We start from the raw sequence: 26,711 nt of genomic DNA, 5'->3' as shown, positions 1-26,711 counted from the left end.
AGACCATGGGAACAAGGCAAAAGCCAGAGGGATTCAAGTGACTGTCCTTCCCTCATTGATGCAATGGGTGGTACTATTTAAATGTACTTTCTGCATTTGCCTTTCATTCTTTTAAAGCCAAGATAAATTACCATTGTACACAATTGTGTTAAATATTAAATGCCAATATCTTGTTATCTGAACCTTGGCCAGTTGTTGGTCTCTGTGCTAATCATCATCTAATAAAAAAGGAAGCTTCTGTGAGGACAGCTGCAGAGTGCGGTAGTCTATGTGTGTAATAATACATCATTAGGAGTCAGGGTAGCTGCAAACACAAGGCACATATATCCGAGCATGGAGAGGGGAGGTGGGCACCAAGTCCCAACATAACTAAGATGGGCTGCTGGGAGAGGGAGAGTTAATTTTCTCTTTAATGTGGCCCCTGGTAATTTGACCAAGCTCCAAGGGAAGACCCCATACCCTAGAATGTATAGACAGTACAGAGGGACTCGTGGATTTTAAATGGAGGACATAAAATTGGGCAGGAACAGTGTGGGTGGATCTGGGAGGAGTTGAGGGATGGGTGGATATGGTCAAAATGCATTGTGTGATATTCTCAAAGAAATGAAACAAGAAAGAAAAGTAAGGAAGAAAAAAAACCAAGCAACATCATCCATCCAACCTCATTCTCCAAGTGCGTCTGTCCAGGATTCTTGTGTTTTGCTATTGATGTTGACACTTAACGTACTTGGCAGATTTTGACTTTGGTTCTGTGAAATCTCATCTACTATCCCAAAGCGATCAAACCTGTGGGGCATGCTGGATCTCACTTTGCTTATACCACTTGACTCCCTATTTTGGAATGTCTCACATGCCAAAGCATATCCACCCTTCTGCTGGCTACACAGATGTCTCTTCTTGAATGTTCAGAAATTTATTTAGCTACGTTCTGTGAATAGACTTTTTTTTTGGAAGTTCTGTTTTATGCACTTAAAAATTATGTGTGTGTCTTCTTGTTGTATGAAACTATTTCTGAAGAGATGTGAAAAATAATATTTACACACCCCAGACAGGAGAGTAACAATCCCTCCAAAGTCCAACCTGGTGAACTACTGATTTATTGGGCTACTTTCAGGGCTATTTGTGATAGGCTCCTTTTAAGGACAGGATGTCTCAAGGTAGCTGCATTACTGAAAACCCATCTCAGCATAGACAATGTCTCACAGAGTTGCAAACCTGGATCTCTCTGAAGAGCCTTGGGCAGCTCTACAGGTCAGAGCTTCCTCTGCTCAGCTGCCACTACTGCTTACATAACTTTGGTACAATCTTATGATTCTGATAAGTTTCAGGGTCTTCCTGGAACTTGCAGTTGTCTCTTGGGTCTGAAGGAGCTTCCTTCCAGGATAGAATGTTTCTCTTCAGGGTAAATTGTTATTAATGCTCCTTTTGTTTACTTATGAGGTCCAGAGTCCCTTGGTCCAAGGCTTGTACTTACACTTTTTTGTAATATATTTAAGCCATCAGATTCTATCACAAGCCTGGGCATTCTACCACCCCATGGACAGCATACAAAGTGCCCCTCACTGAGCATCGCTGATTAATTCTAGTTTGCTACTCTATAGTTGAGAAAGATATTCATTTGATGTCTTACCTTGCAGTTAATTATTGGTGACCTGTAGAATCTTGCCACGGGTTTATTGAGTTTGTTTCTCTTTCCTGTCCAAAATAAGGATAATCAATACATTTTTCTGCAACTGTAACAATCACTATTAATTCCATGTTAAGTGGATGATTGGCAGCAGAAATGCTTGCTGATAGCCATTGAGCACGTCTCTACTTCATCAATGAGTCATCACGACAATGCTCATTTATTTATTCACTCAATAAATATGGATTGGGTGTCTCTGCCTCAACCCTGGAGTAAAGATGATAAAGCCAGCAATCACCACAGACACAGCCTCGTGGAGAACAACCTTTCACTTCCACATTAAACATGGACACTGGAGCAGAGAGCTTGGGAGAGACTTGCTCCAGAGCTCCCTGTGCACAGCTAGCAGTGAGGAAGTCGGGTCGCAGAGTCACGTTTGTGATTTCACATTCTACAGTAGACAGGTGCATGCTTCTATAAGGTTTCACTGTAATGATCATTATCCAAGGCTTTGCCCCAGTATGCTCAAAGTGTATGCAATTAATCCTCAGCTCCCTGAGGAGGAGGGAGTGGCCTCTGCTAAAACAGTGTTTGTTGTCAGGTTTCAATCGATCTCCTCACTGGCTTGGCTACGCCAGGGTTGCTAGATGATCACATGTATCAAAGCCTCTTCCTGATATAACAGAGTCAGGTTTTAACCCATCTCCTAGGATTGCTGGTCAGCCCACATGAATCATAACCTCCTCCTGGTCTAACAGCAAACCCCACCAACAGGTGACCTCCCAAATTCATGTTTGAAAACAGATAAGTGCCCTTAAGTATAATTGATTGCACAAGTGAGGATGTGCAACGTGATCACACAGTCTAGTACTTACCAAAGTAATTACACTTCAGAAAATCAAAATTAATTTGTACACTTCTGGTGCACTTTGAAGGCTGTTGACATTTTATTGTAGTGCCTCTAATGAAATGAAAATTATTAATAATTGTTCCCACTTGAGTGTGACAAATGTCATTTAGCCGGAGAGGCAGAGGCACCACCAAGCGCCTCCGAATTATAATGTGGTTTAAAGTTGGGTGTGGATGTTAATATTCAAAGGGGACGTTAGGTCTACACAGCCTTTGCCAACGGCCCCATAGGCTGTATATACTGAGACGTCTGGATGGCTACAATTTTCTCATCATTTTTAATGGTCCAGCAATTAGAGTGGCAAAGGAGCATGGGAAATGTGCACACAGATCACTCTGTTGATCCTTCTGCACAGCTGCGGTCAAGAAGACGCCATCCTCATAGACAGCCATCATCAGTAAGCCATCAGCTCTGTGGTGAAGGACACTAGAAAAACAGTGGCTAGTTACACTCACGGGTACCCAGAGGTAAAAATAAGGTTCATCAAAGTTTATCGTGTACCTAAAAAATAGGAAAACTATCATTCTTGGAAAATGATCCTGAGCTTCACAGGCGGGATTTATTGTAAAAACAAAACAGGAATGAATCAAGCATCCTTGCTTATAAGGACTTCAAATGGTCTTGAAAATTCCTTACATTGGATGTTGGATAGATACTGTGTTTTTATTGTTGTAAACTACATATGATGTAATGTTTACAATCCATGACCTTTATAGTGTCCTCACTGCTGCACATAGTTACCTCCATAGAGCCCCAGACCCTTCTCTCTCACCAGAGGCAGGAAAGCTTGCTCACTGGAAGGAAAGGGTGCAGACAAAGCCATTGCTTCCTAACCCCCCCCCACACACACCTTAGCATCAGGCAGTTGCAAACTGAGTCTCCCTCTGAGTTACTAAGTTGCTTGTTTTGTAACTTCCAGCCACATGGCTTCATGCAGTGGGTAGACATTTTTTATGTCACTCTGCCTGTTTTCAAGGCTTAGCTACATTGAAACTTATCAATGTAGCATTCCATTGCAAGATGGAGCATTAGTCCAGGGAATGGATACACCATTCATTGTCTTAGTCTAGTTTCTCATTACTGTGATTAAACCACTATGACAAAGGTAACTTAAGGGAGAAGAGCTTATTTCAGTCATAGTTTAACCATATTCTACCTACCCTTTTACCCATGACTAACTTGTTATCTCCACAGAGTCTAGGAAGCATGGCCTGTTTTGGGCATCTATGAACACTGCTGCCTGAACATTGGCACTCAGCCCAAACGTTCAGCCTAAGGCCTTCATAGAAACCAAGGAGGTTAAATGAGGAGTGGAGAAGCAGGTTGGAGTTCACGCCCATTCAGGTTGAACTGGGCAGCTAGTTGTGAAGGGGACCCTACTCTGGGTCCACACAGCTGCTTTGGGGAGCTCTCCACAGCTCACAGATCATGGACAACTCTCCACATCAACTGTGCAGCTTTCTACTCAAGCAGAAAACCCATCCATGGATGAAAGTGAAAGTGTATTTTTGCTACTGCTGACATGAGATTCCTGCTGGGGTGTTGGCATGGTCATACAAAGAAGGAATTCAGGAAGATTCAAGGGCTTCTCATATCCCTGATTCTAAGGCTCAGATGGATTCTCTACCTCCTAGGGTCCTTGGTTTCAAACTTTAAAGATGAGGAAATTCAGGAAGAAGTTGAAACCATCCCTTGGACAAGATCCTGGCAAAGCTTGCTGAGATGCCAAACAAAGATGGGCTGCCTCTTCCATAAGGACAGAGCTGCAGGGTGGCAGAGCCCAGACTGGAGGATGGCCTGGAATCCTCAGCCTCCTACCTTTGCCTCTGAGTGCTGAGATTCTATGTATGTTCCCCCATGGCCAGCTCTGTGTGGTGCTGAGCACTGAACCTGGGGCTTCAAGAATGCTGGACAAGCTGTGCTATCCTCAACCCTTTCCTGTGCTAATTCTTGTAATGAAATAGTCTATTCCCCTACCCCCATCCTGTCACCTAGAATAACCCGAACTAGGACAGGGCATGGTGCCCTATTCAAGAGCCCCATCTACTCTTGCTCAATGGGTGTGGTCCCTTGACAATGGACAAACTCTTCCAGAACTGATAAGGGGCTGTTATGCCCTTGATGAACAGGTCTTCTTATGAGGTAGTTGGAAGAGGAGAACAAAGCCCAGTCTCTGACCCTTAGGGCAAAAGGTGATTCCCCTCACCTTACAATGTTCTCTTGACACAGGTTACATCTGTAAGTGATTGATAACCCAAGTCCCCCAGCATGGTTGCTATAGGTTGGGAATTGGGTCTGTGCCTGTAATCTCTTGCACACACAGCAAGTGCAGTGTAAAGTGTTCTTGACTGTTGTTTCAATGTGCACAGCACAGCAATGGGGTAGGAGGAGACAGTTTCCAGCATCCAGGGCTTTCTGTTCTGTAAGCAGGTAGGATCCAGAACAGGCGGGCAGGTTTTCAGTGTTACAAAAAGGAAGTTCAGAGCAAGTAGGAAGGCTCTTATCTCCATGTATAATGGCTCCAAGGTGGAGCTTCTGCCCTTTTTATCCACCCCTTTCAATCAATATAAATCAACCTCCAAACAGCTTACATGCCTTATCCACCCAGAGTCCTGGCTTGGGGTGGCTGCCTGTGAAGACCTTGTTCCAGGTAATAATAGGCAAGGTCTGATGTTGTCTTCACACACATGCAATGTCTGATTTTATAGGACTTCCCTGTGTTACTGGAAAGATGCTAATAACAATGAGACCACTCAGGATGTTGGGAGGTCCAGGCGGGGGAGATTTAGAACGTCTAAAGGCTGGAGGCTCAGGAAAGATCTGATGTTTAGCCAGAAGCATCCATCTTGCTGAGGAGAGGTCGGTCAGACTTTGTTCCTCTGTTTGAGGGATGTTCCTCCTTTGTTTGCAGATGGGGATGGCAGGCAGTCTACCCCCATTTCAGAGGATGATGTGATTTACAGACTTGAATCTTCATCCCATCCTAAGCCACTGCCACAGAGACACCGACATCACAGCCTATGAAACATTTAGATGCCTTCATCCTGCCCAGCTGACATCCATCTCATTTCCAAATTAAGTGAGTTTAGGCCTGTGGTTCAGGGTCTCATGTAGAAGAAACCTGAGTCTCTAACCTGGGTCCTCACGTCTTATGTGGCAGTCACCAATCCTCTGGGTCTCCTGTGTATATGTGGGAGGGGAGCCAAAGCAGTTGTACAGGACCGGGACAGGAACTCTGGACAGAATCCCTCGGATGCCTGCAGGCTGTTCTCGGCCGCTGCAGGTGGCTGTGAGCCTGCGACTCTTGGTAGCTCCTGACAGACTCTATTATGGTTCTCCCCCGGCCATCAATATGTTCCCCTGAGGAGACAGTAGATTTTCAAATCAGCTCTTTTCCTGTCATTCAGCTCTTCCTGAGCAAAGTTCAGGCAAATAAATTACCCGGAGAAAAATCGATGGAGGAACATGTTTACATGATCAGATAAGAACACTTCAAAAATGTATCCCACCTCTCCCAGCCAGCCGCCTCACGCACCTGGACCTCACGATGTTAGGATAGGGCAAAGTCAAACAGAGAAATGATGTGAGAGTAGGTAAAGCCAAACAGCGAACGAGGCTGCGATTTACGCACAGAATGTAAAATGTCCTTACAATTTAGTAAGAGGTGGCCCACCATTCCCTACACATTGGCAACTCCCAGCCCGTGTTCATCTGGTCACCACCAAATGGCTTCACATCCTTCATACCAGGAAGCAGGAGACCCCGACACAGCTCAGGAAGGTCTTCTTGAACCAAACAAACCATGCTAACAGCAGGAGACACGTGCAGTTAAAAGGTGACTACGGACTTGGGTATGTGGCAGACCCTGGGAGCCCTGTTTTTTTTTCATTTTCTGGGCCCACATTCTCTCAGAGGTCCTTGGGAATCTTCTGAACCCATGTGAGGGTAACCAATCAATAAGTATTGCCCAATCTGAGACCGACCTGTACAGGAGCATGCACCTGAGCACAGCGTTGAACTGTGTGTGTGTCAGGTACAGACGCGATCTCTCAACGCATTCCTAGTGGGATGGCTTCTCTTCCTAGAGATGCAGGGCGACGGGAACAGCCATGGAGACAGCCAGTGCACTTCAAACGGAAAGAGCACATGTCCCAGCGTGCACATATCCCGCACTTGGTTAAAAATTAAGAAAAGCAAAACTGCCCTTTAGGGCTCACGAGTTCACCAACAATTAGCCTTCTTTTCACTAAAAGAACTTGAAGCGTCTGTGAAATGGAAACCACTTTTAAGGCTTCCACATCCCCCTCTAGCTGTTAAGAGCCAAGCAGGTGTTCTACCTGCTGGTGCCTCAGCCCCAGAAAGGGGTTAGCACCAAAGAGTTCTTGTGAGAACTGCTAGTGCTTTCTAGTATTTAAAGAAAAAATTTAAATCATTTTTCAACTAGTTTGGTTAAAGAAGTGAGTTGTGTGGATGGGAGACTCCGAATCGTCCTCAGCCATGGGCACATCTCGATCATTTACCCCTCTCTCATGGTGTCAAGTCAAGGATGCGTTCTTGGTCGATGGTAACACACTAGCTCTCGGGTGTGATTTCCCCTCCTGGTTTTAGAGCCCCTCCTTGTGTATATGTGACCAACCTGATTACTGATTTTGGTTCTAAGGCTTGAATACTAATCATCTGTCAGCACAACAGAAGAGGTTTCTGCCTGTGTGAGGCCACCTGATCTTGCTTCACCCACTGTGAGGACCAGGAGTGGGGTGGTCTCAGAAGGTTCTGGCTAGGGTTCCCACTAAGCCTCATTCTGGGTTCCTGGATTAGCTGAGTAGACACTTGCTTTTGTTATTTAATTAGCTTTGTCCTTCATGGAGTTCCACAGATGTTCTCTAGGTGAAAGACCTTTCCACAGTTATTTCTAAACTGTAGCTCTAATCTCCACTTCAACACAATTAAATTTTACTCAAACAACGTAATTAAAAAGTACAGGTGAGAAATGTCAGGACTGATTTGTATTAAAGATGAGCTGGTGCCCCTGGGTCTGGAGCTGGCCCATGGTGCAGCCTTTTCTATCTCAGCCTGCTTCCTGCCCTTCCAGGAGGAAGGACCTGGCTTCAATTCAAGCAAAGTGCTTGCTGGAAGCAATCTAACTTTCTCAATTTGCTCCTGGATGTTGAAGTAACCTGTAAATGCAAGGTCAGAATTGGTGGCTGGTGGACAAGCATGTGTCACCACCAAAGACCAAGCAAACTGCCTTAAGTGATTGGTGGAAGTCGATGCCCCCTGGGAGAGAGGAAGCAGAGTTCTCCAGGGTTCCATTTCTGCAAACCAAGGGGCCAGGCTGTTGCTATTTACTTCTTTACTTTATGATGTGTGTGTGTGTGTGTGTGTGTGTGTGTTTATGTGTGTGTGTGTTTATGTGTGTATGTGTGTATGTATGTTGTGTATTTGTGTGTGTATGTCTATGTGTATGTACGTATGTATGCGTGTGTGCATGTGTGTGTGTATGTTTGTGTGTGTGTGCTTGTGTGTGCGCGCATGTGGGTTTATGTGTGTATGTGTGTGTATGTGTGTGCTTGTGTGTGTGTGTATGATGTACATTTACAGGTTAGTATAGGTGTGTATACATGTATGTTTCATATATGTGTACCTATATAAGCATAGTAGACATTGACTGTATTTCACCCTGTTACTCTTCACTTTTTTTTTGTCATAACCTCTCACTGACCCTGAAGCACGTTGATTCAGCTAAGCTCACTGGCTTATAAGCCTTAAAGATCCTTTATCCCCATCCCTTGCCCTAGCTTTGGTGGGTCTATGAACACACAGCCACACCCAGCTTTTTACCTGGATGTCTTGGGATAAATTTCAAGTACTCCTGTTAGTGCAGTAGGCCCTCCATGGACTAGGCTGTCTCCCCAACCAGGGTCCCTGCTGTTTTGAATAAAGGTTTATTAGGATAAAGCCATGCCCATGTGTTGCTGCCTCACCTCTGTTTGCCTTGGTGCCATCCCCCAGGGTGTAGCCCACAGGGCCACAACCAAGCAGGCACTTCTTCCCTCGTTCTAAAAGCCCATTTTAGGCTCATTCTCAATCCTCAGTCTTAGCATGGACAGGCCTCCAAACAAAACTCATGCATAAACAGCCCCCTCGTCACCCAGAGAAGTGCAATCTAGAGTGCTCGTTCCATAATGGAAATACATCAGGAAGAATTTCTTTCCTGAACAATATTTCTCTGTGACAGCGCAAACATGCACCGTGCCAACTGCAGCTGGGTGTGCGTAAACCGCTGTGCAATTCTTTATTGATTCATTTTATCATGCAAAACTGACACGGGCTTCTTATTAATCTGTCTCCAAAGAATCAAAATGGTTTAATAAATACCGCCATTCCTTTAGGTCTGGAAAGAAATGACACTGTTAGTTAAACATTGTATGGCATTGAGCAAAAGCCTCTTATTCTATTTAACTCAAGACAGTGGTAGACAAATCCGGGGACCCATAAAGGAAACAGTACCTCACTTCCGTAATAACCAACCAGGGGCCACTTTCGTGAAGCAAGTAAGCAGGGGAGATTTGGGGTGGCATTTGGGGGATGGGGATGGTTTCAGTCCTCCATGGGGTCCTGTACCTTTTATGCAGAACACAGCAGCAGGGGACATGCAATGGGAACGGAGGAGAAAAGCAACTTGTTTCCTGGGTATAGGAAGGCTTAGCATATAGGACAGAGCCTTGACTCCATAGACCTCGTCATTCAGTGTGGCTTATCCCAAAGTCATCTGGTAGCTTGCTAAAGGCTCCTCTTCCCAGATGGGGCCCAGACAGAAGTGGAGCTCTGTGCAAAGCCCACACACTCTGCAACTGGGCTCTCTTCTAGGCCTGACTCGTGACACAGGCACAGTCCTGGTTCCTCTTAGAAACTCTGCAACTGTGGCTGCTGTTTTAGCTTTTCCTCTCAGCCATGTGGCCCAAGTCCACAGCCTTCCAAGGATACCTGAACTACCCACCGAAGTACCTGAGCCAGACACATTCATGTCAGAGAGCCTGGCCGGCGTGCTCAGGCTTGTGCGGGGAGATGAGGTGGCAGGACGTGTCCCTGCTTGCTGCGGAATCAGCTCTCTGAGAGGAATTTGGAGCCTCGGAGCACTGATGTCTGCTCCACATTTCTTGGCTTCCCTGATACCCATGACTTATATCTGGTTCCCATCCCTGTCACAGAAGGTGCTAATGTATCTCTCCTCCTACCCCCTTCACTCTCCCTGAAAACAGCGTCCCACCTACCTCTCTTCTTCCTACCTCCCTGTGGTAAATGGAGTGGTCCACTGCATAGAGGCAGATGCCATCCTGTGGCTTCCACAGTAACACAACGCACGTGGGATCGGTCCATCCAAGGAGCTTGCCGTCGAGGTTCCGTGAGCTCGCACTGTCCAGGTGGGGACAGCGGCCGTATCACATTATTTTGCATCTTACTTTGATCAGTCTCTAAAGTGCATTTGTCTGTCCTCAGCAACAATGATGGCAACAGATTCGCCCATGTTTAAGACTGTCCCAACTCTGGAAACGCAGCAAAGGGCTTGAACATCAGACAGCTATTCACTGGCCCCTGCTTCTTTGGACACTAGAATGTTCTGTAGCTCCTTCTGGGAAGATTATCACTCATCTCATCTTCAGTTGTCCCTCAGCCATTCACACCTATGTCCTGTGTCCTCTCTGTGTCTGTGTCTCTGTTTCTCTGACTCTCTGATCTCTCTACTCCTCCCCCTTTCTCTCTGTCACTCTCATTGACTCTTTCTCTATCTCTCACTATCTCTGTCTCTCTGTCTCTCCTCTTCTCTGTCTCTATCTCTCACTGTCTCTCTTATGATCTCTGTCCTTGTTGGTCTCTCTTTTCCTCCCCCTCCTCTCTCTGTCTCTCTCATTCCTTCTTTCTCTATCTCTCACTATCTCTGTCTCTGTCTGTCGCTCTGTCTCTATCTATCTGTCTGTCTATCTATCTATCTATCTATCAGTACATTGAGTCATCTGTTGTGCACATGCACACATATATACAAACACACACACACACACACACAGACACACACACACACACACACACACACACAGATGAAACATGAATCTTCCTCAAGATTTCCATGAGAAGACATCATTACACCATCTCTACCTGCATCCTGACCAATGATTGGCCAAGGGCAGACTTGGTCAAGGTGGGTCCCACACAAAGTGTGTCTTCAGTAGGACCCAAGAATGTGGGAAGAAGCTGAGTCAAGGGCAATGCACTGTCAGAGCCTCCCAGGGTCATAGCAGATCCCAGAGCTTGGAGCCACTCCTGTGACATCCTGTGAGCAGCAGGGCTAGTTCTTGGGGGAGAGAATGGGGCCTGCATGGGGCCATGGCTTCAGCACCAGAGATGTCCACTCTGAACATCAGCACACAATAAGGAAGTGAAGGTGTGGCCCCTGGGAAGCCCTGTACCTTGCTCTTGTACATTGTATATACTGTACCTGACTGAGCATGACAGCAGCACCTGCCTAACTCTGACCCCTTTTCTCAAGGAGGATTCTGCAGAAACTAAGTCTTTGTATCACTTCTTTACTCCTCTGACTTTTGTTCTTGTGACAACATAGCAAACAGAAACAATTTAACTGGGGGAAGACCAAGTTTCCCTCACCGCTTTGTATCAGTATAAGCTTGGATGGATCCATCTTGCAGAGCCTCAGGGCATCAAGTGAAGCAGAAGTGGTGCTAGGACAAGTGGAAGAGGCTGCTAGTTTTCTGAGGGTCATGAAGGTAGTGGTAAGGAGAGGGGGAGGGACAATGGACATCTCTCTAGGACTCACCTCTGTCTCCACTGACCTGCTTCCTCTAGACTCCTCTGACACCTTCACAGCCTCTCCAAAGGCACTCAGCCAAGGACCAGGTCTGCTGTTGGAGACACTGCCCATTTAAACCCTAACAGCACCACTCTTAAGTCTAATGTTATCAGAGGTCAGCCATCTCCATGCCTTCCCTCCTCTTAGCCTGAACTCCTAAATGCCCACCTCTCCACAGCTCTGAGGTGATCTCATGGTCTGATTTGGCTAAGTGGTGTCTGGGTAGCGCCACTCAGCTAGATCAGCAGGACCCTTCATGACTGCTGATCAAGATCTGGGTGATATCAAAGTCCTGATCCCTAAGCTCTTAGTGGCTGTCCCCCACTCTATCCCCCTCTTGTAATATCCTTTCTCTGCTGGCTCCAAACCAGCAATCTTCTCTGGTGACACATGCTCACCCCCCTCTTACTCCAGGCCTCTGAGTAACCTCACATTTTGAGAAAGGTCTTTCCAGGACATCTGTGAGTATGGTCTGATCACCTACCTTTGCCTTGGTACAGGGTGTAAAATGGCTTCGGTAGAGATTCTTTTTTTTTTTTTTATTTTTTTTTTTTTTTTTTTTTTTGGAGTTGGGGACTGAACCCAGGGCCTTGCGCTTGCTAGGCACCACTGAGCTAAATCCCCAACTCTTCGGTAGAGATTCTTATGGGGTCCTTAGGAAGTGATGTCGAAAGGTTCTCACAACATAATGTTTGGGTGCTGGGGACAGATTGGACAGTCTCCCCAGGGATATGTAATCATGATATGTGATATCACATCAGACTGGTGTACCTTTAAGCTTAACTCTCAACTCAACATAGCTTAGTCATCTAAGAAGGGAGTCTCAAATGAGGGATTACCCAGATCAGATCAGCTTGGCGGCATGTCTCTGAAGGATGGTCTTGGTTGTTAATTAGGTCCAGGGGTTCAACTCACTATGGGTGGCATCATTCCTTTGGTACGGGATTCTGGACTATGAGAAAGCTAGCCGAGCATGATCCAGTAAGCAATATTCCACTAGGGCTTCTTCTTCCAACTCTTGAGTTTCTGACCTGACTTCCCTCGATGATGGGCTGTGACCTGAAAGTGTAAGAAGAAACAAACCCTCTCCTCCTCTAAGTTGCTTTTGATCCAAGTGTTTTGTCACTGAGGCAGGAAGGAAAGCAGAGTGGTTAGACACCAGGAGAAGCGTCAGAGGGGAAGAGTAGCACACGCCACGCAGGGCTGGGCTGCAGCAGAAGGGACACACATGCAGATATGCTGTAAGGTGCTGTGCTGATTGCAAAGTGTCAGCCAAGGAGGAAACAGGGCCTGTGCTCAGCAAAAGCACCCTATATATTTTATAAGGGTTCATGCATATTTTATGGGTGTGCATCAAACACATTAGAGACATTGCTGGATGGGAGGCAAGGATGAGAGGCAGAAGTCTGAGAAGATGAAATAAAATATGGAGAAGGCCTTTCGTGAGTTCTGAAAGTTGATGTGTTAGCAACTGAAGAGTCTAATAAACTCAACTCTGTTAAAGAAAAATAAAAGAAAGGAAGGTGGGTGGAGGGAGGGAGGATCCGAGGGGTGAAAGGGAGGCTCTGTGTTCTAAGCTTGCTACCTCGAGCCAAACCCGCCTGAATGACAGGAACACGTACCTGTCATGGCAGCCAGCACCTCCCAGACCCTGGACAGCTCTGTTTACACTCGGTCTTTTCTGCTGTGCCTTCTGGGCATACACCTGACAGAGTTCCTGTGAACTGTGGGAAGACACAGATGCTTCAGGGTCCTTGCTTTTTTATTCTTGCCTGCCGAGGGGTCAGTAAACATTTACTAAGTTGGACACAATCAATAAGACTCACGGTGCCAGAATGAGCATGCGGAGGATGACAGAGCACACGTGATGTAGTCCATGTGAGGCTTAAAACAAAGCGAGAGCGTGTCAGGGACCAGCAAGGCTCTCAGAATTGTCTGGCTGGCCCACAAGGCTGACAAGATGGCCCACAAGATGTTCATCTTCATCCTGGCAGACAGACCTGGCCCAGCTCTTGCCGCCTCCCAGGACTCTCTCTTGTCTCAAATTCCAGCCATTTGAGCACACTGTCCTAGAGAAGTACATTCTGGTTAATCTCTGGCTTCTGCTACCTGCTGTTCCTCCCTCTTAGCATCTAAGGCTGCCCTTTTTTCTGTGTTCTGGTTCTGGTGCAAAGTTCCCTTCTCCCCTACACCACCTACCGGGTCTCTGCTTGCACAACCCAACAAGCCACTGTATACTATATCCAATGTGTCTCTGCCTGCACCATCCAAGGTGTGTCTGCATGCACCATCCAATGTGTCTCTACATGCACCATCCAATGTGTCTCTACATGCACCATCCAGTGTGTCTCTACATGCACCATCCACTGTGTCTCTACATGCACCATCCAATGGGTCTCTGCATGCACCATCCAATGAGTCTCTGCATGCACCATCCAATGGGTGTCTGCATGCATCATCCAATGGGTCTCTATGCACCATCCAATGGGTCTCTACATGCACCATCCAATGTGTGTCTACATGCACCATCCAATGTGTCTCTACATGCACCATCCAATGTGTCTCTGCATGCACCATCCAATGTGTCTCTACATGCACCATCCAATGCTCTACATGCGCCATCCAATGGGTCTCTACATGCACCATCCAATGGGTCTCTACATGCGCCATCCAATGGGTCTCTACATGCACCTTCTAATGGGTCTCTACATGCACCATCCAATGGGTGTCTGCATGCACCATCCAATGGGTGTCTGCATGCACCATCCAATGAGTCCCTCCTTGCACCATCTGGTGGGCCTTCTCTTTAAGGTACATAGGCAGAGTGTTCCAGCTGCATGGATTCTATCAAGTACAATGTTGGGCTATGATCTTTCTAATAACTGGCATTCTTATTCTAGGACAGAAACTGTGTAACAAATACCATGTGGTCTTGGTCCCAAGTGGGCTCTCATCCTAGAACTCCATCTGTCAGCCATCTCCTTTGCAATGGAGAGCTACATCATGATTCCACTGACTTGGGCAAAGTCTGGCACCACTGAGCTTGACTTCAATATGTCTGAGTCCAGCTCTCTTGCCAGCACACTCCTTCTGGGAAAGCCTGATGCTCACTTGCCTGTTTCTCTGCATAGGGCCTGCTTTGACATTAGGGCATGTCCCAGGACCTGTCTCCCCTGACAGAACCAGCTCTTGACACCCCCACAAGTCAAACCCCACTCCTGACTGAACTATCAGCTCCTGAGACTCTGCTCAGCTTCCCGCTTTCAGAGCAGCAGTTCTGCCCAGTTGGCACAGTTCGCCGTAGTATTAACTTGATGGTGGATTACAATATTAATTTGTACTGTCCATAGCAGAATTAATTTGTGTCACTTATCACAGTATTATATTGTGACCCTTTGTGTATATGTGTGTTTGCAATGTTACTCCATTCTTGCTTTTAAGATGGTAGCTGGCTTCTATGCTATGTGTCCCCACGGTGGTCACCTGATACCATGATACAGTGAAAAGCAAGGTCACTCCATCCCCACCAATACTGCTGGGAGGGTCAAACAAGCTTTCACACACCAAGGCTGGAGACGAAGCTTCTAAAAGGTCAGCTTCATTGCCAAGGCAAATCAATGATCACACCTATTCATCTTAATACACTGCTGTTGCTGATCCAAGTCTCCAGGTCCAGCCATTCACTCTATCATCAAATATTTACTGATTCCTGCAGAGCCTGGCTCTGCCCAGTGGCTCCTCAGGAGCAGGTGCTGGGCAGCTCTCTCTGAGACAGTGCACAGACTTCCCACGACTCTAGACAACCTATACTGGTCTTCCATTCATCAGGGCCCACAGGCCTCACTTAACACTGTGGGGGTGGTTTCATATGATGTGAAGATTGTGAGCTCGCACACAAAGTAAGGATAAATATTTAATGATTATAAAACAATTTTGGTGTCCCACTTAGGGCAAAGCACTCGACAGTAACTTACTCTAAACCCTTTGAACAGTTATGGGTTTCTGCATTAACAACTGTCTCCTGAAAGAGGAAGAGGAGAAGGAGGAAGAGATAGAGGAGGGGGAAAAGAGTAGGAGGAGGGAAAGGAGGAAGAGGAGAATGAGGAGGAGGGAGAAGAGGAGGATGAGGAGGAAGAAGGGGAAGAGGAGGATGAGGAGGAAGATGAGGAAGAGGAAGGGGGAAGAGGAGGATGAGGAGGAAGAGGAAGGGGGGAAGAGGAGGATGAGGAGGATGAGGGGAAGTGGAAGGGGAAGAGGAGGAAGTGGAAGGGGAAGAGGAGGGGAAGTGGAAGGGGAAGGGAGGAAGAGGAGGAAGTGGAAGGGGGAAGAGGAGGAAGTGGAAGGGGGAAGAGGAGGAAGAGGAGGAAGTGGAAGGGGGAAGAGGAGGATGAGGAGGAAGAGGAGGAAGAGGAAGGGGGAAGAGGAGGATGAGGAGGAAGAGGAGGAGGGAGAAGAAGGGGACAAGGAGGAGGAAGAGGGGGAGGAGAAAGGAAGAGAAAGAGGAGGAGGAAGAAGGGGAGGAGCAGGATTCTCTGATGATGTTACAGCACTAGTCTATGAATATTAACAAAAGTCTTCAGAGGGAAGTTTGACAAGATCTTTAGTTAGCAAAACAGCAGTAGTGTGTGATGCCCCTAGGGCCTATGGCCTTCCATGCCAAGGGGTTTAAACAGGCTTGCAGTATCAGGCATGAATTCTGTCCTTTGGTGCAGGCTCAAATCTAACCAGAAAACAGTCGGTAGGTAACCCATGAAACAGTCACACCCCTGTCGCACCAGTGAACATATCCTGCCTAGCATTTGGTATTGTCACCACTGAGGAAGATCAGAGACGGGTTTTCCCCTTCAGTGGCCTGCACAACACCCGATCACAGATCACAGGAAAGCAGGCAGCTGTGAAGCCTCCACTTCAGCTCTTCCTTGAATTTTCCAGGTCTGCAAAACAGGTCATTATTGTACCTCACGGGGAGTGGGGGGGGTGCGCTACAGACAAGGAGGACAGTGATGTCTCCCCCACCCCAGCAGCTAACCTCACACCTTCCAGGGCTACAGTTCCACTTGCCCTCTCCTCTTCCTCTTCCCCACCCCACCCTTTGCTCAAAACTTCCCACCCTCAGTATTGCTGTCTTCTAACTCACATCTCCAGGGTTCTGTAGTTCCCGCTCCCTGACGGCCTCTTTTAGTGCTGCCTCTCCATACAGGGTTCACGGGAGACCGTGGAAGAAGGGGATAAGAATAAAGTAAAAGCCAGGGAGTGTAGAGGACTTCTACAGAGCAGTGTCTCTGGAGGACCACTTATGAACACACAGCTGTGGTGGCCTGCACAGCATGGGACCATCCAGCATATGAAGGGGAGAGACACCTGGCCCCATTCCTCACCAAGGAACTGTGGGAAACTGATGGGTACTGTGGAAGGTGTGCCTTCTTCTTCATTGGTGTGGGCACTGCTGAGTTGCTGCGGTTTCTGTGGGAAAGGGAAGGGGAGCTGAAAACAACCACCTTCAGTCCATGCTTGTCTGAAACTCTCAAAGAATAACAATAAACACTCCAAATCACAATAGCGAGTGTGGAAGCTACTAAAACAGCCATCTTTGAGATGGGTGTGTAGAGGGCTTTTTTCAGGTTGATTTTACTTACACTTCTTCAGCGGCCATACTTACCTTTGCCATGGAAAGAACAGTTTGGGCTACGTGGTTAAGACAGCGCTGCAGAAGGGTGAGGTCCATTGTCAGAGTAGATCGTTTATCATGGGTTCGAATCCGAATCATAGGGGCACTGCTGAGCCACCTGCATAGCCACTTTTTCTTATTTCCAGAGCATTCACACCTGAGGAGACATAGTTAAATACTGGAGATGCGTGTGTGAGAGGGAGCTAATATGTGTGCTTGTATGTGTCTCTATGTGTATATGTTTGTGTCTGTCTGTATGTGGCTCTGTGTTATATGTGTATGTGTGTGTATCTGTGTTAGATGCATATATGTATATGTATATCTCTGAGAGTATATGTGTATCTCGATGTGTAATATGTGTGCATGCATGTGTGTATGTTTTTGTGTGTAGTGTGTGTATATCTGGATATATGTGTATGTATGTGTGCATGTATGTTTCTGTGTGTAGTGTGTGTACCTGTATGTGTGCTTTTATGTTTATGTGTCTGAGTGTAGTGTGTCTGGGTATATGCGTGCATGTGTCTGTGTGTAGTGTGTGTATCTAATATCTGTGTGTCCTGTATATGTGTCTGTGTGTCCTGTATATGTGTCTGTTATGTGTATATATAGTGTGTGTATGTGTATGTATGTGTGTGTATGTGTGTTCCTCTGTACCAATCTCAGCTTTCTACAGATGGAGAAAATGTTGCAAAGTTATTGAAAGATGAGGAGAGATGCCCAATTGTGTGTGAAGCACTGTGTATTTGATAAATAGTCCTCAGAAATATGAAAATTTTAAAAAATGGCTCCAAGAAAGAGGAAAACTCTTTACGGAAAGAGAAATGGAGAAAGAAAATCTCAGGAACCCTAAAGCAGTATGTCACAAATGAAATATCAACCATGTGATAGATGGCTACAGGCAAAGTGTCACTTACGCCTTCAAATATCTGCTGTCAGGGAGGTGGGAGGCGGCCTGTGTCTCCCATCTCTTCATGCTGAGCCTGCGGCATCCTGGGAGCTGAGGCCCACCCATGCCTGACTGCAGTTCCTCCTACTTTCCAAGTCCCCACTGACAGCCTAGTCTTCCCAGAGTGAAGAGTAGGAAACAGGGACCTCGGTCTATCCACATGTGCTGCACAGCTACCTGGAAGCTAGGACCCCACAGACTGTCTATGCGTACTGGCTGCACAGTACTGACATCCACATGTCCTCTGGTTGAATTGTCTGCACTTGGCCCCGTCCTGAGTCTCTGGAAACCGCTCACCCTCTGCCTGGGCCCTGTCCTGAAGCAGAATCTCACCTACTTTATTGCTGATTATTTACTTTCTTGAATATATTTATATATTATATCTATACCTCATGAAAAACACTTGTAAAAAACAGATAGTTTGAAGCCAAGCGAATTTGACCACTAAGATAAGTGAACACCGTTAACATGACCCCACATTTCCTGTTACACACCTCATGTACACCATGTGGTATAAGAGTGGTATCAACTAAAACTAACATTTTGTGCGGGGGAGGGAGTTGTCTGAGACAGAGTTTCTCTGTGTCACCCCGGCTGTTCTGGAACTCGCTCTGTAGACCAGGTTGGCCTTGAACTCAGAGATCCTGCAGCTCTGTCTCCTGAGTGCTGGGACTAAAAGTGTATACCTCCATGCCTGCCATAAGCACTTACTGTGCTTTGGTGAATACCTACTATGTGCGATGCATACCACGATGTATTGCTTTGTGGTGGTGAGCACCGTAAGACTGTTACCACCTTTCAACAAAGAAGGAACTGAGTCACAGAGCTGATGTGGCCTTTTCTATTCACACCACTCAGCTAATGAGGACGAGATTAGAACGCAGAGCCTGATTTTAGAGTTCACCTCTCAGTTCACATTCTTTTGGTTTATCTTGGAGATCCAGGAGTCTTCCTTGCACCATGACAGGTTCTCTGAAGGGAGGCTTTGCAGCATCTGTCAGAGGTCCCGTCACATGGCTCTGTGACGTTTTCAGGTCATCGCGGTTAATCATCTGTCCTTCGGTCGTTCTGTTTCTCGCCTCTAAACGTGAACTTGCAATAACGTTCTGGTCTTAGGGGTTTAGTGCATAACGCTGGAGAGGTTAGTTAACGCATAACACTGGACGATGCTTCCATGGCAGCTTCAGGCTCTGTTGATCTGTGTTGGGCCATGAGTGAAGGGACGGCACAGAGCTCTGGGCACAAGGAGGAAGGCATTCGTACACCTATTATCTCTACCACTCCGCCATCACCCCGCTGTGGTTAGAAGACTCAACCCATGCAATAAAGTAAGAAAAAATGTTGTGTAATTACAGAGCGTTAAATTATTTGTTGAGTCGATGTGGTCTACCTTGAAGGTCCATTCTGCCCCCACTAAAAAGTACCCAAGAGTCATGTAAGAATGAGCATCTGGGGGTGGACTGAGTCTAATGAATGAAATGCAGCTGGCATCAGGCATGTCAGGTGTGGCTCTGTTCCCGCCACACACTGGGGGACTCAGCCACAGTCCCTCCCATGTTGGTTTCTTGACCTGCCACGTCTCCTCCCTGTCAGACTCCAGCCATGGCCCCAGATCACCCAAGTCAATAATGCAGCCGAGTGACTTCTCATGTTACTAGCTCTCTGGAGAGCTCACTCATTTGGGAGTCCTGACAGCCCTTGGCTGTTCACAAGCCTGGGGAGGCCATGATTCTCAACTGCAGTCTTCTTTCCAACCTGAACATCTGACTGGCCCTAGTAGAGCCAGCCCTCTGCCCCAGCCTGAGACTCGGCACAGTGTCAGATAGACATCTGCCCATGGTAGTTAGACAAAGGTAAGTCTGACTGCTTGTAGGGCAAAGGAGACAGCAGGGGGCAGTGGGGGATGGGGTGGCACCCACAATACATCCTCTGGAGATGGACTTGACTTAACATGCAGTCAGACTGTCACTGAGCGAGGTCACTTGCTCTCTTTCATGGGGCCCATGAGGAGTGTTCTCAGGAGGGGCTGGCCTTGGTTTTACCACAGCTGGGGTCTGAATGAGCAGGGCAATGATTCACTCGGATGCTACCAACCAGAGACCCCTAGAGTCCATGCCAGGGGTTGGCACAGTGTGGTTTGGGGAGCCAGCACCTGCCTCTGTAAACAGCTGTGTTGGGCAGAGACTTAGTAGTGTACACACTGCCTTTGGCGGCTTTCCCGGGACTACAGTGGAGTGGGAAAAGCTGCATGGAGACCGCCTGGCAAGCAAAGTCTAAAATATTTACGATCTGTTCTCTTACAGAAAGCGTTGTCAGGGCCCGATCTCCACTGTTCCATCAGGGCGGGCTGAACATCAGCCAAGGCCCGGTATGTCATCATTAGCTCCTTATCAGACGTAAAAGAGACCATGGTTTTCAGCCAGTGTGCTTCGTAAAGTGCTGTGGTGGCCCAGGAGCTCAGGAGTGGGAAGGAGGTCACCGGACTGAGAGAAAGAAAAAGGGTGTCACACAAAAGCCCAGTCTCCCAGTGACAAACAGTACCTTAGATAAGAGGGGAAATCAGTGATGTAATTAGGACCAGGTCATTTACTTTTCCCTGTCCTTGTGTTGTTAAAGACTTATTTTATTATTTATTTACCTCCTCTCCCTCTCCCTCTCCCTCTCCCTCTCCTCTCCCTCTCCCTCTCCCTCTCCCTCCCCTCCTCTCTCTCTCTCTCTCTCTCTCTCTCTCTCTCTCTCTCTCTCTCTCTCTCTCTCTCTCTCTGTGATGTCTGTTCACTTACATGTGGAGCCTATGGAGGTCACATCAGATTCCCTGGAATGGAGTTTCAGGCATCTGTGAGCTGTCCAGTGTGGGTGCTGGGAACCAAATGCAGGGTGTAGGGTATCTGGAAGAGCAGCAGATGCTCTTAAGCATGGAGCCATTTTTTCCTGTCACACACACGCACAGGCACATGCACATGCACATATACATACATGTACACATACCACATGAATACACATACACATGCATGCACACACATACACACAGTCACACATGCACACAAATAGGCACTCATATACACACATGCATGCATACACACACATATGCATATACACATATACACACACGCACATGCACTCACCGATACACACACAGGCACACATATCCACACATGCACGCAGGCACATGCACATGCACACGCACTCATGGACACACACATACACACACATATATATGCACACAGGCACACATACATATATATGTATGCACAGACACATACACACACCCCCAACACACACAGGTGGTTTCCATGATGTCAATTTAGGACCCTGCACACTCCCCTCTGACTCAGGAAGAAGAGAGATCATCACATGAGCCACACAAGGTCTACATGAAAGCACTCACCAAAGACACAGGATGCAACATCATTAAATAGGATTTTTCTGCCTGTGGCCTGTCACTTCCAGCACCAGTTGCTCTGTGGATGGTAAGGCCTGGTGGCCCGTGAAGCACACAGGGGAGCATACTCATCACCAACAGTTAAATCAAGGAAATGTGTGCTGGTCTCGGAATTGTGTGACACGCCTGTTCAGGACACAGATTCCTTGCCCACAGTAACATGCCGGCAGGGAGAGGCCTCCCACTGGACACAGTGCTGTGACGAGTAAGGATCTAAACTGGCCTTGATGGTCTCTGAGTCTGTTCATTCTCAAGCGAAGGAGTCAAATGTGTTTTCAGGTTTGCTCCCTTCACACTCTGATTGGTATGTCAACCTCCATTAAAATGTTTCACTGCCCAGTGCTCGGGGCTCCAGCGACAGCCTTGACTTCTCCAATCGCCCTGTGCAGGGTCAGCCCTTGAAGCGCTGGCTGCTTCTGTGTCTGGGATACCAGGAGAACCCTGGTATCCATGGGATGTATGGGAGTAAAATGAGACTTTGTCCTTTCAGTTCATGAGCGCCTGTGTTTCTGTGATACACACACGTTTGTGGTTATGTACTTGTGCATGCAGTATGGAGGCCCGCAACTAACCTTAAGTATTGTTCCTTGAGAGCTCTTCCCTTTTCTTTTGAGAGAGAGAGAGAGACAATGGGCTTCCCGGAGCTTGCTAATTAAGCTATGCTGGTGGCCAGTAAACAACAGAGATCTGCCTCTATCTGCCCATCACTGGGATTACAAGTAGACCCCAGCATGCTCACCTACTTCATGTGTATTCTGGGGCTCCAACTCTGGTCCTCACGCTTGGCTTGTGCAGCAGGCATCTACCCACTAGGCTGTCCTCCCTTCAGCCCTAAGCTCATTTACAGTACACCACCCCCCATCAGATCTCTAGCTAGAATCAAAGCTGTCTGTTCTTCAGAAGGCTGCCCCAGCTTTTGAGACCTCAGTGAGCATTTGAAATGAAACTCCCGTGATATTTCAGTAGCATAAATCACACAAGGTTAAGTCGGATTCCCCTCTCACTTGCATGTAGTGTAGGAAGCTTAAAAGTTAACCAACCTTTATTGTGGAAAAAGAAGAGTAGAGTAGAGAACAGGGCATCCCATCTCCCCAGGGTCTTTCTGTGAAGTCTTCACAATGCTGTTTTTCCTGCAACACACAGGCTTCAAACACAGTTAAAGACCTGGTTACCTGCATTACCAATGAGAAGTGACAGCCTTCAATCTCATCCTCTTATGTACACAATCAAAGCCAGACAGAGCATGCAATCAAAACCGAGACAGGACTTCCAGTGGGTTAAAGCATTGTTGTCCCTCGCAACAGAAAACTGACTTACTGGGGAACCCGAATTTGATCTAATGGATTGTTGCAGTCTCCAAAGGAAAAAGTGAAAGATTTTCAACAGTGAGAGATGTCAGTTATAAAACACGCTGTGCTGGCTTGAGTGAAGATGCTCTGCACGGACTCATATATTTGAATGCCTGGTCTGTAGTTGGTGAAACTGTTTGGGAAGGATTAGGAGGTGTGGCCTTGTTAGAGAGGGTGTACCTTAGGGATGGATTTTGAGGTTCAAAAAAGACCATTCTATTCCCAGTTAGATCTCTCTGCCTCCTACTTGTGGACAAAATGTGAGCTCCAGCTCCATGCCCCCTATCATGTTCCCAACCACCGTAGTCATGAACTCACCCTCTGAAAACATAAACCCCCAACCAACTCTTCTATTTTGTTGCAGTTTCTCTTCACAGCAATAACAAAGTAACTAAGATACACTCTAAGATAAGTTTATAAAATGTCTACCGAAATGGCATACATATTAACAAAGTTGTCTCTTGGCCCTCCACTACCCAGGTGTGGAGCAGAGCAGTGTTGAGCTCACAGCTGCATGCCCTCCCACTCCTGTCCGGAAATCTCTATTCCACAGTCAATGGGGAAGGCTCAGGGTTTTCCTCCACTTTCATTATCATGCCCATGTCTCTAGCAGTACAATCATGCTTTCTAAAAAGCACTGAGCTTTTTCTTACACATTTGGCTATAACATTGGAATGAATCAGACACGTGGGGAGCATCAAACCTCCAGCTACCTGGAGACCATGCTGGCCACTCTAGGTTATCAACCTCTTCATATCAGCTACAGAGTAAGTGTGTGGACATCCAAGAGGCAGCATGAGAGTATCATCATCATCATCATCATCATCATCATCATCATCATCATCATCATCATCATCATCATCATCATCATCATCATCATCTAGTCCTTCATAGCTAATAATTATCCAGCTTATGATTAGCTATGAAGGACTATAATAGGCACGGAGGCACAGGTCTATAATCTCAGCACATTCAAGAGGCCTCGGGTCAGCGAGGTCAGTGTGGATACATAGTGATACACTATAACAAAACAAAAACAAAAGCAGCAAATCTAGTCTGATCATCAGTGAGTCAGGTATGTGGGAAGGGCTCAGGGAGCTTTTGCTCCCTTCTGTTGTAATGTTTCCTGCTGATCAAGTCCAGCAGGGGGAGCAGTTGTGCCCCCTGGTTATCCCTCCATGCTACGATGGGTAATCTCAGTGTTCACGTAGATGGCTCTGTTTGGACTATGAGTCACGACTAAACTAAACATCATGCATCTGGAAAAGGGGCATGTCAGGGAGGGGACTGCGAGTTGTATGAAGGAGAGAGGAGAGGTTGTGGGAGGGAGAGTCACTGAAAGGTATTGCATGAATGTATGTACTTGTCCAGGAACTAACTTAACAGATAGAACATTTTAACTTTTAAAAAGAAGAAAGAGTTAAGATCCCCGGTATTAAATCTCTCACATGGAAGCGTGGACAACCTCTGACTTCTCTCATGGGAGCCCTAGTTTTCTACATGCATATTTTATGCATATTTTGCATACAGCGCTGGTATTGTAAACACAATTGGATTTGAATTCTCCAGTGAAAATCTATACGAAGCAGTTGCTCCACTAACCTGACATCCGCAACTTTACTGCAGTCCCTTATTAATTCTGGGAGTTGGGTATCAACTCTTCAGCATTTCCCGCATAGGCAATTGTATAGCGCAAACTCTCGCTTTTGTTTCTCAGGTGCGGCTTATTATCATGTTCTTTCTCCTCTACCTAAGACTCTCAGAATGAGGATAACATAAGAATTATGAGAATGAAACATTGTACAAAAGTATAATGACAACCGTTGGTGTTAAGATGGTTTTCTTTTTAAAAATTATTTTTAATCATTACTTATGAGTGTGCTTGTGTGTGCATGTGCATGAATATCTCTCTCTCTCTCTCTCTGTGTGTGTGTGTGTGTGTGTGTGTGTGTGTGTGTTTGTGTGTGTGTGCTCACATGAGTGCAGTGTCCATGGAAGCCAGAAAGGACTTGGGATTCTTTGGGGTTGGAGCTACAGGCAGTTGTAGGCTGCTGATGTGGTTGCTGGGAACCAAACTCTGGTCCTCTGCAAGACCCAAAATATCTCCTTCACCATGGAGACATCTCTCCAGCCTTTGTTTTTCTTTCAAAATCATATTGAGCGGGTTCCTCTCTGTTCTTATTCTGTCGTGCGCTCTTGTTGTAAGTGGCATTGTTTGCCAAGTGGTTTTTCTGCACCACTTGATACTGTCATATGGTTTCTCCATCCTGCCTGGACGGAAAGGTCTGTGGATTGTACTGAACATCTTCCAAGCTCTGTCAGTTACGCAGTCTTGGCATAAATTGTTCTTGGCTGTGGTGCATCTGAGCACCATTAGACTGTTTCCTGATACTTTGGAAGATTTCTACATGCGAGAGATGCTGGGAGTGGTTTTACTTTCTTGCAGGGTCTTTTTCTGATTTGGGGATGCTATGACTCTGGTCTCACAGGCAGGTTCCTGTGTTACATTCCTGGGCTTAAAAGCAATAACAGATAATGCATAGAGGCCACTTATTAAACAAGTAGTAGAATTTACCAGAAAAACCGCCTGGGCTTAGCGCGCTCTCTCTCTCTCTCTCTCTCTCTCTCTCTCTCTCTCTCTCTCTGTCTCTCTCTCCCATGTCTGTATTTGTGGTGTGTGCCTATGTGTGGCTGTGTGTGTGTGTGTGTGTGTGTGTGTGTGTGTGTATCACTAACCAATAGTCCAACATCCTCTTTCCATTTAATCTCATTATGTAAGTTTTCCTTGTTTTATCTTTCAAAGAATAGGTCTATTTACTCTCCAAATATCAGATATCAAATTTGTAATGACTGGTTTGTTAAATTTTCTTAATTATCACTTCTATGTTTATGAGCTCAGACAGCAGTAATGACATCTAGTTTAAGATATTATCTTTATTTTTAGTGTGGGTAAGTTTTGGCCTACGTGTATGCCTGTTCAGCCTGTGAGTGCCTGGTGCTTGTAGAGGTCACAAGAGCGTGTAGAATCCCTTTAGACGGGGGCTTGGATGGCTGCAATCCTCTGTATAAGTTACGGGAAGGGAACTGAACTCAAGAGGAACAAAAGTTCTTAACGTCGGAGTCGTCTCCCTGCACCCACGGCCTCCTTTGGTTTACAAGGTTAGTACACCCCCATGCCAACAGGGAGAGGGTATAGTGCTTGTCCTCATTTCTTAAGCTGCTCAGGTGACTACAGCACAATACCAGTGGCCAAGTTGTAGCCACAGTTGGCTACATTGCTCCGGCTCCCATTGGGTCACATGTGCACGCCTGCCCAGGAGCAGTCTGGACTCATGAATGAAGGACACACACAAACACAAACACACGCACACACACACACATGCACACACACATATGCACACACGCACACACACATATATACACACATGTACACACACAAACACACATGTACACACACAAACACACTTACACACATACACACACATGCACACACAAACACACGCACATGTGGGCACACACACACAAACTCACACACACACACACGCATGCATACATTCATATACACATGCACACACACATGTACACACACACAAATACACACATACACACACACACACACACACACACTCAACTAATTTATGAGATGCTGTGACTAGCTGGGCACTCCTAAACCTGCCCCTGTTAGCAAATGCTCCACTCTGGTACACCTGATACTCCTAAACCTTCCCCTGCTTCCCCAGGCCCAAGCTGGGAAGTGGCCGGTGACCACTTACCTGATTTCTTACATGGCTTGCTGGCTTTCTCACTTGTAGCTCCCCATCCTTCTCTCCGGAGTCAGGGCAATTCTCCTCCTTCTTTTCTCCCATTTCCTAGTCTGTGCACTCTAAAAGGTCCACCCCTTTCTCT

The sequence above is a fragment of the Rattus rattus genome, chromosome 5 (genome assembly GCF_011064425.1).
Source record: "Rattus rattus isolate New Zealand chromosome 5, Rrattus_CSIRO_v1, whole genome shotgun sequence".
NCBI lineage: Eukaryota > Metazoa > Chordata > Mammalia > Rodentia > Muridae > Rattus > Rattus rattus.
The sequence above is the reverse complement of the archived record's forward strand: the minus strand, read 5'-3'. Positions refer to the sequence as shown.